General features: G+C 50.0%; 1 long non-coding RNA gene across 1 annotated transcript; it reads right to left on the bottom strand.

The window, feature by feature from the left end:
* Positions 1 to 8,233: 8,233 nt before the first annotated feature.
* LOC147990795 (uncharacterized) lies at positions 8,234 to 11,991 on the bottom strand. The gene is made up of 2 exons (XR_015601072.1): positions 11,428 to 11,991; positions 8,234 to 8,589 (listed from the first exon to the last, which is right to left on the bottom strand). It is a non-coding gene; the product is annotated as an uncharacterized LOC147990795 (long non-coding RNA).
* Between the last annotated feature and the right edge of the window lie 242 nt (positions 11,992 to 12,233).

The raw sequence follows: 12,233 nt of genomic DNA, 5'->3' as shown, positions 1-12,233 counted from the left end.
CTGACAGTTCTGAGCATACTGCGGACTGAGCTGGTTGCCTCGCTATGAGGTCCTTACCACAATGGAGTATACCTCTTAGGTGGATCTTTGCTTGGGTTTGTCATGGAATAAGACAGTTTTGGGTATCCACATTTTTCACATAATAACCGGCATACCTGTATTGTTGGTCTTGATCTTTCATTATTACTTTCTTCATCTGGATCCTCAACTGAAAGAGCAGGGCCTTATATATATATATATATATATATATATATATATATATATATATATATATATAGGGTCGCGCTATTCGTCATCCTGGGTGAGGAATAGTTATTCTTCACCCCTCTCTATTTTACCATCTATGCACCGTAATTTTACGTTCCGTAAGTTTTGTCTTATTTTCGACATAAAAAGAGACCGTAAGAAAATATATAATCGTCGTAAAAAATATTTTATATTATGTAATTTACAAACGTAAAAATATAGTGTAAAATACACATAAATTGCAATTTTTTTGTTTTATTACCTATATTTTTATTTTCTTGTGCCAAATTTTACGTAGTGAATCAATATGAATGTAACTATTTGAATTCCAAACGTAATTTAATTATAAATAATCATAAGAATACCTCGGGTGAAGAATAAATTATTTTGCACCCTGGGTGATGAATAGTATCACTTGATTATTTTCGCGGCCCTGAATACTGCTACGTACAATATCTGGCACTCTTACCTTGGTCTGGTTCATGTTTTGAGCCTCGGTATATTTATCCGGCTCACGTGTGGTTATACAGATCTCAATACTGTTGTTGATTATGCTAGACAGTGACATGGTTAATAACATCATATTGTTGGATGTGCGGGACTGATCTTGATAAACACTGCCAAGATTATTGTCTCAATGTTGTCTTTCCTTCAAGACTTGTTGATTATGACATCACCCACTGGTTTTTGTTTCTTGAATAACTGGTGAGGTTGTCGGATGCATAACGTGAATTCTTCCTTGTGCGAGGGACTTGCATGGACTTGGCAGCATACTCATTGAATGAACAAACATTTGATTCTCGAGGCATACCTCTGAACGATTTTTGCTGCAGACCAACTGTTGCAGATCTGTCACTTGGAAAACACTGCCATATGCTAATAATTCACAATTTAGGCTCCGTTCGGAAGCTCTCCTGGAGCTGGCTTCCTAAAATCAATCCAAGAAGCCAGCCGAACGGCTCTGCTCCGAGGAGCCGGCTCCGCGGAGACAAGGAATATGCAGTTCAATTTTGACGGAGACAAGGAGCAGCGCTAGACCATCTTCGCGAAATCGAGAAGCGGAAGTTTATCAGAATTACATGGGAGTGCCCTTCCGAAGTGAACCTTGCGTACCGTTTCGATCGCTTCAAGCTGGCCCTCAACACATGGAAGCCAGGAGTTGATCGAAATTACATTCCGCTGCCCTTCCAAAGTGATCTCACGTACCGTTTCGATCGCTAGAACTTGTTTCATCCATCAAACTGGGCCAATATGACCTGGCCCAAGCCACGTTCGAACAGGCCTTGGCCTGATTTCCTGGGCTACCAGTCCATGCGTACGTGAGGAGTTGAGCACATACAGCCGAACGAGTCGCTGCTCTACCGAGAAGCTAGAATCCAGCGAGAAGCGGAGAATCCAGCTATTTTGGGAAGCCGGTGGAGATCCGAACGGGGCCTTAATGTCTTGTACTAGTGTCATACTGAAGAAGATTGGGCAGCTTGTGTTTGGAAACCACCGGGATATCACGCTGAGGAAGACTGGGTGGCTTATGCTCGAAGCCTTCGGTGGATATCTTCTTGAGGAAAAACGGGGTATCGTATCTCATAAGCTTTCCCCCTTAAAGACTTTGCTAGGGAAGACACGGTACCTTATGCCAGAAGCTTTTGCAGTATTTTATCGAGAAGACTGAATATCTTGCATGGGAATCCATTCATACCCTATCGATGCAGACTGGGAACCTTGTCTTTGTACACTTCGCCAATAAATTGTGGAGATGGACGGAACGGATTTTCTTGGTGAATGGAATGACATATATATATATATATATATCTTTGTCAGCCCGGCAGCTGATTACTTATATGACAAGAATTGTCTGACTATCCTTACTGAATTCACCGTGCAATTGGACTGACTTCTGGGCGTCGCAATGTTTTAATTTTGACTTATGGCACATTCAATCATTGTGCATAGCCCATACCTTTGGCTTGAAATGCACGATTGATCCAATTTTGTCCTCTTTCTGATTTAATCTTTGCTGCGATAAAGTGTATCTTTGACAGGTACTTGTTGCTGAAAGTCTGATCAAAATACAATTTGTATCCGGACGGATGTCTGCAATACAATGTTGTCGGCTGAAAACCTCATTGCTAACCTTGGAACGCAGATCTGCTACTTTTCGGTAGCGCACCCCGGAGCAATGTTCAAGCCGAACGCGCCAACGCAGAGGTCCTGAGAGGCCTCAAGACCAGGACCTTCAAGAAGAAGCTCGAAGCATGCGGTAGGGGCTGGCACGACGAGCTCCAGTCCGTGTTGTGGTCCATCCGCACCACCGCCACCAAGCCAACGGGCGAGACCCCATTCTTCCTCATCTACGGAGCATTAGCGGTTCTCCCTCACAAGGTTATGCATCGCTCCGCACGGGTCCTGGCGTTTGATGAGACGCAGCACGACACCACGCGGAGGATGGACCTCATGTTGGGGGAGGAACGCCGCCGTGAAGCTGCACTGCGGGCGGCAAGGTACCAGCAGGCGCTGCGGCGGTACCACTATCGTAGCGTCCGCTCCAGGACGCTCGAGGTGGGTGACCTCGTCCTGAGGGAGGTGCTCTCCAGGGAAGGGCTGCATAAGCTCTCACCCATGTGGGAGGGCCCGTTCAAGGTCGTCCATGTCTCCAGGCCTGGCGCTGCGCGTCTGGAGACACAGGACGGGGTACCCATCCAGAACGCCTGGAACATCCAGCACCTCTGGAAATTCTACCCATGAAGCAAGGTCCAGTGCCTGTGAAGAAAGGCCCCGTGCCTGTGAAGAATCGCCGCCCATGACACTCTCACGTAATAATGAGTGGGGTTGTACATGCCCCGGAGTCTCAGGAGTGCCGCCCTCGGGCCTCGGGGGCTCCCTCCCACGTCCAAGTGGCAGCACTTAGCTCCGCGCTGGTGAGAAGACTTGAAAACTAGACTAGGTGCCGAACGCGGATTTTCATTTGCTTTCCGTATTTGGCTCGCCTCTTTTAATTGAATTTGCTTCTGGTGTTCTTCGCTGATTTGGTTCTGTCACCTTTTGCCTCCGTTTCCTCTTCAGTTTAGCCCGCACCCTCTCTCTCGCATTCCTCGCGAGGGGGCTGGACGGGTGCCCTCGTGAGCGTTTTTCCTTTTCTGCCTTTCATCTGCTTTTCGTGAGGCACCCTCGTTCGAGTCCACAAGCTGGCGCCCTCTCCTAATCTGTTCCCCACGGGTACCGCGATACGAAGCACTGGGTCAAGGCCGGTAGCGCCTGTGACCAAGGCTCGGGTGAACGATGAGCCTCTTAACGAATTTTTTCCAGTTCCTAAGCGCCTACGAGGCCAAGGAGGCCTCGGCAAGCACCAGGAAGCAAGCGCCTCATGAGGAGGGAGCTACTCCGAGCAAGTCAAGCTAAGTTACCTCTTCACAAAATAACGACACAACACAGAAACAACAAGCATAGCATAATGGTTGAGATCATAATTCGATACACGCCCCTCCGGGGCCCATTCTGGTTTCTTTTTGATGCATGAAGGAAAGGAACAACAAAATAAAAGTGGCGCGTGCCCCTACAGAGATCCGCGAGGGCGGGCCCTTGGCACCGTCCCGAGCTCAGCCAGACCCTTCCTCACGCTTCACGGAGACACGACGACGAGACGACCCACTGCCGCCTTCGAAGCAGGCGCGGCGGCTGGCCGTAACCGTCGCTGCTGGAGCTATTGCTAGAGGAAGAGCCGCCATAGCTGGACGAGACGTGGTCGGCCCCATTGGCGGGTTCGCCCTCATCCTCATCACGACCATCGCCGAGGCCGAGCACCTCCTCGCCGTCGTTGACCTCGGGGCAGCACCCGGCGCGGTGACCGTCTTCCCCAAACACCCTCACGTAGACGGTCGCGTCACCGTCATACTTGAAATGAAGGGTGCACCGCCTGACCAGGACGCGCGCGCGGGCAAATGTCTGCCAGCCACGGGCCAAGGCTATGTTGCCCGCGACGGAGACCTCGACCGTGACCCAGGAAGCCTTGCTGCAGCAGCCATCCGCCTGCAGCCAAAACCCGCCTGGACCTGAGGCCGGCAGCTCATCGGCGAAGAAGCGCGTGAGCTGAAGCTAGTTGCCGACCGGGTTCTCCGACCAGACAACGAACTCCGGCAGCACCTCCGCCGAGTGAAAGCGCGCCCGGGGAGGCCGCGCAACCACGACACGTCTCCCTTCATCAACATGACTGCCACGACCGGAGTGACCCCTGCCACGCGGAGCGGCACCGCCACGGCTGCGAGGGCCGCAGCGGGGGTCGCGGTGTCCTTGCCGGGACGGTCGCGTCCACGCTTGGGCACCGGAGAGCCGGGCCCCTCGCGAGGGGCCTTCCCCTTCTCTGCGGCAGAGAACCTTTTCGACGGCGCCATTGGTGTTGGAACTGGCGATGGAGCAAAGGGGGAGAAGCGAGCGGAATAGGAAGGTATGGGCGACGGGGGCTCTGCCCCCCTCCCCATTTATAGCAGGAGAAGGCGAACCAGCGCCCCCCATGATCACAGGTAATGATGGTTTTTCTTTGCATGTCGCAGGGACTTGTCAAGTCGGGTAGTTGCCGAGGCAGCGTGGGGAAGCGGAGATGCCCATGACCAATCAACCGCCACGCGTCGACCAAGGCCGCGGGCTATTGGGGCCCGCAGCGCTCCGCACTTTCCCCTTGGCTTCGCCTCGAAGTCAAGCCCGAGCGCGCCTTGGGCCCGGGGGCTACTGTCGGTGTTCTGGGAACGGGAGTCCCCAGACTTGCCTGCCTGCGGCCCACGGTGTGACTCTGCGAGCGGGCCCGTACGACCCATATTCACCAACAAGTATTCAAGACCCTCGCGCGGGGCCAAGCCTTGCGAGGCGGACGACACAAGACCTCCTCAAGAGCGGCCTCATCAGGCTGGCTCACGAGGGGCGGAGAGATCAAGGCCAGGCAAACCTCACGAGGTTCCAATGACGTGAGCCATGACGATCGAGACCAGGCGGGCACCAGCGCACATAGTGTCCTTCTTTCCTCTTTGGTACAAGGAAGGCAAGCGCAGACGCAGAGTACTGAGGTGTCAAGTAAAGGTTTCCATATCGGTGCAATGGGATCAAGACCAGCAGGACGGCAAAACGGAGGTCATCGTGGAGCCCAAGACAGCGTCACCACGAGAGCCTTTGGCAGACGAAGACTACTTTTGTCAAGGATAAGCTATACTAGCTATCCTCTTTGAATTGGCCGTTGTTGGCTCCCTTCCCGCTCAGTATTTGGTGAGAGGACCAGGGCCTCTATAAAGAGGACTAGCCACCACCATCGTTAGGGGACCGAGATTCAACCCATCCACATACTCACCAAGCACAAGAACACCTCGCCGCAGGAGGCTGTTCTTCCCCTTGTACTGTTCATTCTCAGCCCAAGAGGCAATCCACCACCATCACACTAGATTTAGACTCCATCTTCCGCTCACTTTTCAGACTTTCCCCCTATATGTTGCAAGGATATGCGGCGACAGTGGTTGTGCGTGTGCGGCATGCAGCGGCTCTCTTGGGCCGGTGGGGTGTACGATACATTCGTGCACACGTGTGCTGGCCAGCGGCATGCGTGTCCAACATCGTGTCCGTGTATGCATGTGTCTCGGGCGTGGTATGCGTGCTGGGTGTCGTGTGTGTGTCCAGTGTGTCGGGCGTGGTGTGCATGCGTGTCTGGTTTTCTGCCACACCAGCCACGATCTTGGGCATCAACAATGGCGTGCATCTTATTCCAAAAAACTAGCATGCATTATGAAGGGAGCAGCAGTCCAGCATATCCCCGGGTTTCTTTTGGCCCCATAGCTGTGGTACGCATGAAATTAATCATGTGGTTGCATAGGAGACAAGGGACGTCAATCGTTGGGATGTACATCTGGGCAACGTATCGGGTGAAAACGCCTGTCCAGTGAAAATCTAGAAACTTTTCCTCCTATCCATCAGATTTAAAATGAACGGATTATATGAGAGGTGGGATTCCCTTAGCCACTTAGACATGTTTGACAGATAACCCCCTGCCAAGTCTTAATATCGTTGTACAACTTCATCTCCTACCTCCGATCCGATCTAATCCCCGTCCAAAAAAATCACCACCAGAGTTCCATAAAAAAAATCACCGCCGAAGACCCGGCGCTCATGGGCGTCGATGACCATCGGGCTAGATGCTAGAGATCCCTGTGATTTTCTGTACATACTAAGAGAAGCTATGCATGATCTCCGGTGGCTGTGCACAAATGCTCCGTCGTGAGACTCAGCCAAGGCGTGAAGCTGATTTAGACTTTGCAACAATGGTCAGTTGGAAGGGGGATTGGATCACTAATGCCTCTAAGAGTTGCAGATGATACTTTGTCACGCAATGAGCTTCTTCTAATCAATCCGAATCCTCCACGAACTTCTTGTAATCAATTCCAGATTTAATGAAATTAGGGGCTGCGAGATCGTGAGTAAAGGAACTTGTAGGTCAGTTGTAACAAAATTTAGATTCATGGTACAATTTGCTCACACTTGCCAAACGGACTATAAACCAAATAAATAGTAAACAAGCAAGAAATTGAGCAGAGATATGAACTCTAGGTGGAGATCTCAACTAACTAAAGAAAGCAACTAAGCTAATTTTCTAAATAGGGGTTCCCGAGCCCTTTCGTGCCCTGCGACATGTGAGCCAGGGGCTTGCTATGGTGTCCCTCGAAAGCAGCGAGAGCGTGTCTCACTCGCCGTTTAGAACAACCTGCCATGTAGCACTTGCTCGCCAGCCACCGCCGTTTTCAGGAAATGCCATTCCACAAGTTGGTCGGCATCGAGGCGGAGCCTCAAAAGCAGGACATGATAGTTGCAGGCTCGAGCACATTGCCCGGTGTCGCGAGCACCGGGTTTCCGGGGTGTTCCCGCGGTGATTTGTTTTGACAGGCATTAGATCGGGTCGGAGGTAGGAGATGAAGTTGTACAACGAGATTAAGACATCGCAGGGGGTTTTCTGTCAAACACGTTTAAGTGGCTAAGGGGAATCCCACCTCTCATATAATCCGTTCATTTTAGATCTAATGGATAGGAGGGAAAGTTTCTAGATTTTCACTGAACAAGGATTTTCACCCGATACGTTGCCGTACATTTGATCTGATTATTTTTTAGATAAAGAAGTAGATATAGATATTAGAAAAGGAAGTAACACGAGAGAGTTTTATGATCCGTAGCTCATCCTATAAAATAGCACCACATGCCCACAATACGCGTCGACTAGCCGCCCAACATCTTGTCATGTCCTGTCTGACCTCTACACCCTCCCCTCCCACTCCGCCCCGCGAGCCTTAGGTCTCCGGCAATGTGTCGTTACCCGGTTACTCGATCTGACCACGTTGTGCGAAAATGAGGAGTATGACCATGGAGGTCACTTGTCATGTCCAGTTCATCCAGATTAGTTTTTCTTTCAAGTTTTAGAACATTCCTTTGTGGGGGCACAATGATAGGTGTCACATGTGGTTACGAGGTCATCATCGCCGGATTGGTCACGTTCGGATGTGTTGTGATCACCATGGCCATCGCCGGTGACGGTGAGATCGGGTGGCGTGTTGAAATTGATGACTTGAACCCGCTGGTAGTCTTGACTCATGCTTATTGGACTAAAGTTATGATAAAAATATTTCCCTGTTGCAACGCACGGGCATGTTTGCTAGTAACTTCTATGTCAATATGAACAAACATAAATCATTACGTTGTCTTCCTTGTCCAACGTCAACACTTTTGGCATATAATATTTTGATGGGGGCTCACAATCATAAAAGATGTCCAAGATAGTGTATTTGCATGTGAATCTTCTCTTCCCTTATTATTCTTTCATGAATTGCATCATTGACTAATGCTATGTTTGTTAACCTCCAATAAATTTTACTACTTATACTCTTCCTTATGTGATGTCTTTACTTATCATAAGATTAGCATATAATGTTTTTCATTTATTTCCTTTATTTTTATTGTACATGAAAATAAAGAAAGCAAAACTCAAAGTAAACTTTATTATATATCTTGCACACGATTACAAGGATAGATCACTAAGCAAGCACTTGAAAAGAAAGAATCGAACTAAACTTTTATTCAACTAAATCGAAAGATAGCTAAGGATCAAACTAAGATAAGTAAAGGCAAAAGATAATGGAGGTGATACGATATCGGGGCACCTCCCCCAAGCTTGGCATAAGCCAAGGGGAGTGCCCATACCCGATACTCAAGTCTCCTTTGGTGATGAAGAAGGTGGTGGTGATGCAGTAGTGGACAGTTCGTCCTTCTCCTTCAGGCTCAAAAGATACTCCATTCTTCGGATGATGCTCCGAAGGGTAATGATGTGCTCTTGCAATAAAATATTTTCACAAGTGAGATATTTGTTTTGAACACGAACCGTTTCAATGATACTAAAGGCTTCGATCTCAGTGGGAGTGAGGTATTCATAGTATGGTTGAAGCATACCTTCCTCTTACTCCATGGGCAAGGTGTGACACCCCCGATTTGACCGTATACTAATCATACACGCAAATGTGTACGACCAAGATCAGGGACTCACGGGAAGATATCACAACACAACTCTAGACACAAATAAAACAATACAAGCTTTATATTACAAGCCAGGGGCCTTGAAGGCTCGAATACAAATGCTCGAAGACACAAGAGTCAGCGGAAGCAATAATATCTAAGTACGGACATAAGTTAAACAAGTTTGCCTAAAGAAGGCTAGCACAAAAGTAGCAACGATCGAAAAGGCGAGGCCTCCTGCCTGGGACCTCCTAACTATTCCTCAAAACCGAACTCCATGTAGAATCATCCTCGGGATCCTCTGGCTCTTGGACTCCATCATATGATCGCAATAACCAGGAAAGGGGAAAAATAAGTAGCAAGGCAACCGTGAGTACTCATCCAAAGTACTCGCAAGCAAGGAGCTACACTACATATGCATTGGTATCAATGAAAGGGGTAGTATATGTGGACTGAACTGCAAAATGCCAGAATAAGAGGGGGATAGCTAGTCCTATCGAAGACTGCGCTTCTGGCAGCCTCCATCTTGAAGCAGTAGAAGAGAGTAGATGGTAAGTTCACCAAGTATCATCGCATAGCATAATCCTACCCGGCGATCCTCTCCTCATCGCCCTGTTAGAGAGCGATCACCTGGTTGTATCTAGCACTTGGAAGGGTGTGTTTTATTAAGTATACGGTTCTAGTTGTCATAAGGTCAAGGTACAACTTCGGTTCGTCCTTTTATCAAGGGACACGGCTATTCGAATAGATAAACTTCCATGCAGGGGTGCACCACATTTCCCAACATGCTCGATCCCCTTTGGCCGGACACACTTTCCTGGGTCATGCCCGGCCTCAGAAGATCAACACGTCGCAGCCCTACCTAGGCACAACAGAGAGATCAGCACGCCGGTCTAACTCCTATGGCGCAGGGGTCTGGGCCCATCGCCCATTGCACACCTGCATGTTGCGAGGGCGGCCGGAAGCAGACCTAGCCTCCCTAATACAAGAGCAGGCGTTCCAGTCCAATCCGGCGCGCGCCGCTCAATCGCCGACGTCATGAAGGCTTCGGCTGATACCACGATGTCGAGTGCCCATAACTATTCCCGCGTAGTTGGTTAGTGCGTATAGGCCAGTGGCCAGACTCAGATCAAATACCTAGATCTCGTTAAGCGTGTTAATTGAATTAACCACGAACGCCGACCAGGGCCAGGCCCACCTCTCGCTAGGTGGTCTCAACCTGCCCTGTCGCGCCGCCACAAAGTAACAGTCGGGGGCCGTCGGGAACCCAGGCCCACCACTACCTGGATGGAACCACATGCCCCTTCAGCCCCCACATCCGAATCACTTGCGGGTAAGGTATCAACAACTGTAGCAACAATGACAGGCTATGCAACAGAATAGGATTAACTGAAAGCAGTAACATGCTACACTACTCTAATGCAAGCAGTAGAGAGAAGAATAGATGATATCAGGTTGATCAAGGGGGGGCTTGCCTGGTTGCTTTGGCAAGAAGGGTTCGTTGTCGATGTAGTCGATCACAGGGGTACCGGCAGCGGTCTCAGGGTCTACCAGAAAGAAGTAACGGAGGGGGAACACAATAAATAACAGAGCAATCAAAGCATCACAAAGCATAACATGCCAATACGCAGTGCTAGGGGTCACCTAACGCGGTAGTAAATGATACTGGCGAATGGCGAAAACATCCGGGAAAGTATCCCTGGTGTTTCGCGTTTTCGGACAGACGGGCCAGAGGTGGAAAGTTGCATGTTCACTATGCTAGGGATGTGTGGCGGACGAACGGGCTGCGTATTTGGATTCGTCTCGTCATTGTGAGCAACTTTCATATATAAACTTTTTAAATCTGAGTTACGGTTTATTTTATATTAATTTTCTAAGTTTTATTCATTTTCTGAATTTATTTTAATTCGAAAATAAAATAGCAAAAGCTAAGTGTACCCAGAGAATACTTCCCTGAGTGCATGACAAGTGGGTCTAGGGGTCCCAGTTGACCAGTCAAACTTTGACTGGTCAACAGGGGGTGGGACCCCACTGTCATTGTCTAGCTGACTTAAGTTAATACTTTGTTTTAGACTAATTAGGTTTTAGTTAATTAAGTTAACTAATTAAATTACTAATCAACTAATTAAATAATTTAAAATTTATTATTTATATCCTCTTTTTTTGGGCGGGGCCCAGGTGCTAGTGGCCCACCGGGCTCCTGGCCGGGCACTACGCACGGCCTCGCAGAGGAGGCCCGGCGGCCACGGTCAGACGCACGGGGGCAGGGGCCGGCCGGCAACGGGGCGTCTTCGGTGGAGGACGGCACCAGTGCCGGCGGGAAGTGTGGGGCGGGCGCTGCAGGCAAGCGGCGGTGGCAGGCGGATGCGGGACAACAACAGCAGCTTCAACAGAAGTGCACAGGCAGCAACGCAGTTAGCAGCAGGCAGCAACGCACGACCGCGGCGGGGTGCGGGCGCACACGGCGCAGACGCGCGAGGGCGCGGGCAGGGGCGTGCAAGCGCAGTCAAGGCGCAGCCTAGGCGAGGAAGGGCGCGGGCAGGAGCCGGCGTGCGTGTGCGCGCGGAGTGGAGCTCCAGCCAGGGCGGCCGAACGCGGGGAAGGCCCAAACAACGAGGGATCGAGCCAGGGAATGAGGGGGGTGGGAGAGGAGCTCACCATGGAGCGGAAGGCGTTCTCGGGGAGGCCGGGGACGAGCCGGAGAGGCAGTGGTGATGGCGAGATGCGGAGGCCAGAGTAAGAAGACGAAGATGGCATTGGCTACACTGCTTCCCTCCTTTCTCCGATGCCCGGAACGGACGCGCACGAGCACGACAAGCCTCCAGGACGTGCACCTGCCCACCGGGGAGTCCGGTGGATGCGTCAAAGAGGGCAAGGCCACGGTGATCGCGCGAGCTTGCGAGGTCAAATTCGAACCAGAGAGGGGACGAGTACGAAGGGGATCAAGGGGGAATGGGCGAGGCCGATCTAGGGTTTCGTATGGATGCCTTAGTAGGCCGAGGGAGGGTGCGGATGGCCGGCACGTGGCCCTGGCGCCATGGATGGCCGGCACGCACGGCTCCGCCTCTCCCCTGCGAGAGGTAGGGGAAAAGGCCGGCCAGCTGGGCTGGGCCTTGTACAATATTAGTACTGGGCTTAAGTGAACAGGGGGGATTTCTCCTTTTCTTTTCTATTTCTTTATCTTTTTTCTATTTTCCAATTTAGCTATTGTTTTTCTAAATAGTTTAGTGATCAAATAAATTTTTTTAATTATGAAACTTTGCACAAAAATGATATGAAATATTCTAGGGTTGCACAAAAAGTAATGAGGGCATTCGCAATTTACTTGATTTTCGGTTTGAATTTAAATGTGTTGAACATGTGTTGCTGGGTCTGTTTTAAATACTTTAGGGGCATTTTAACAACTCAAATAATGTGTGTTTAAACATGTATATACAGTGATTATTTTCAACCCAACGAACATT

This window comes from Triticum urartu, chromosome 1A (assembly GCF_056163025.1).
Source record: "Triticum urartu cultivar PI428250 chromosome 1A, HENAU_Tu73, whole genome shotgun sequence".
NCBI lineage: Eukaryota > Viridiplantae > Streptophyta > Magnoliopsida > Poales > Poaceae > Triticum > Triticum urartu.
Note: the sequence above shows the minus strand (reverse complement) of the source record. Positions and strands in the feature narration are given on the sequence as shown.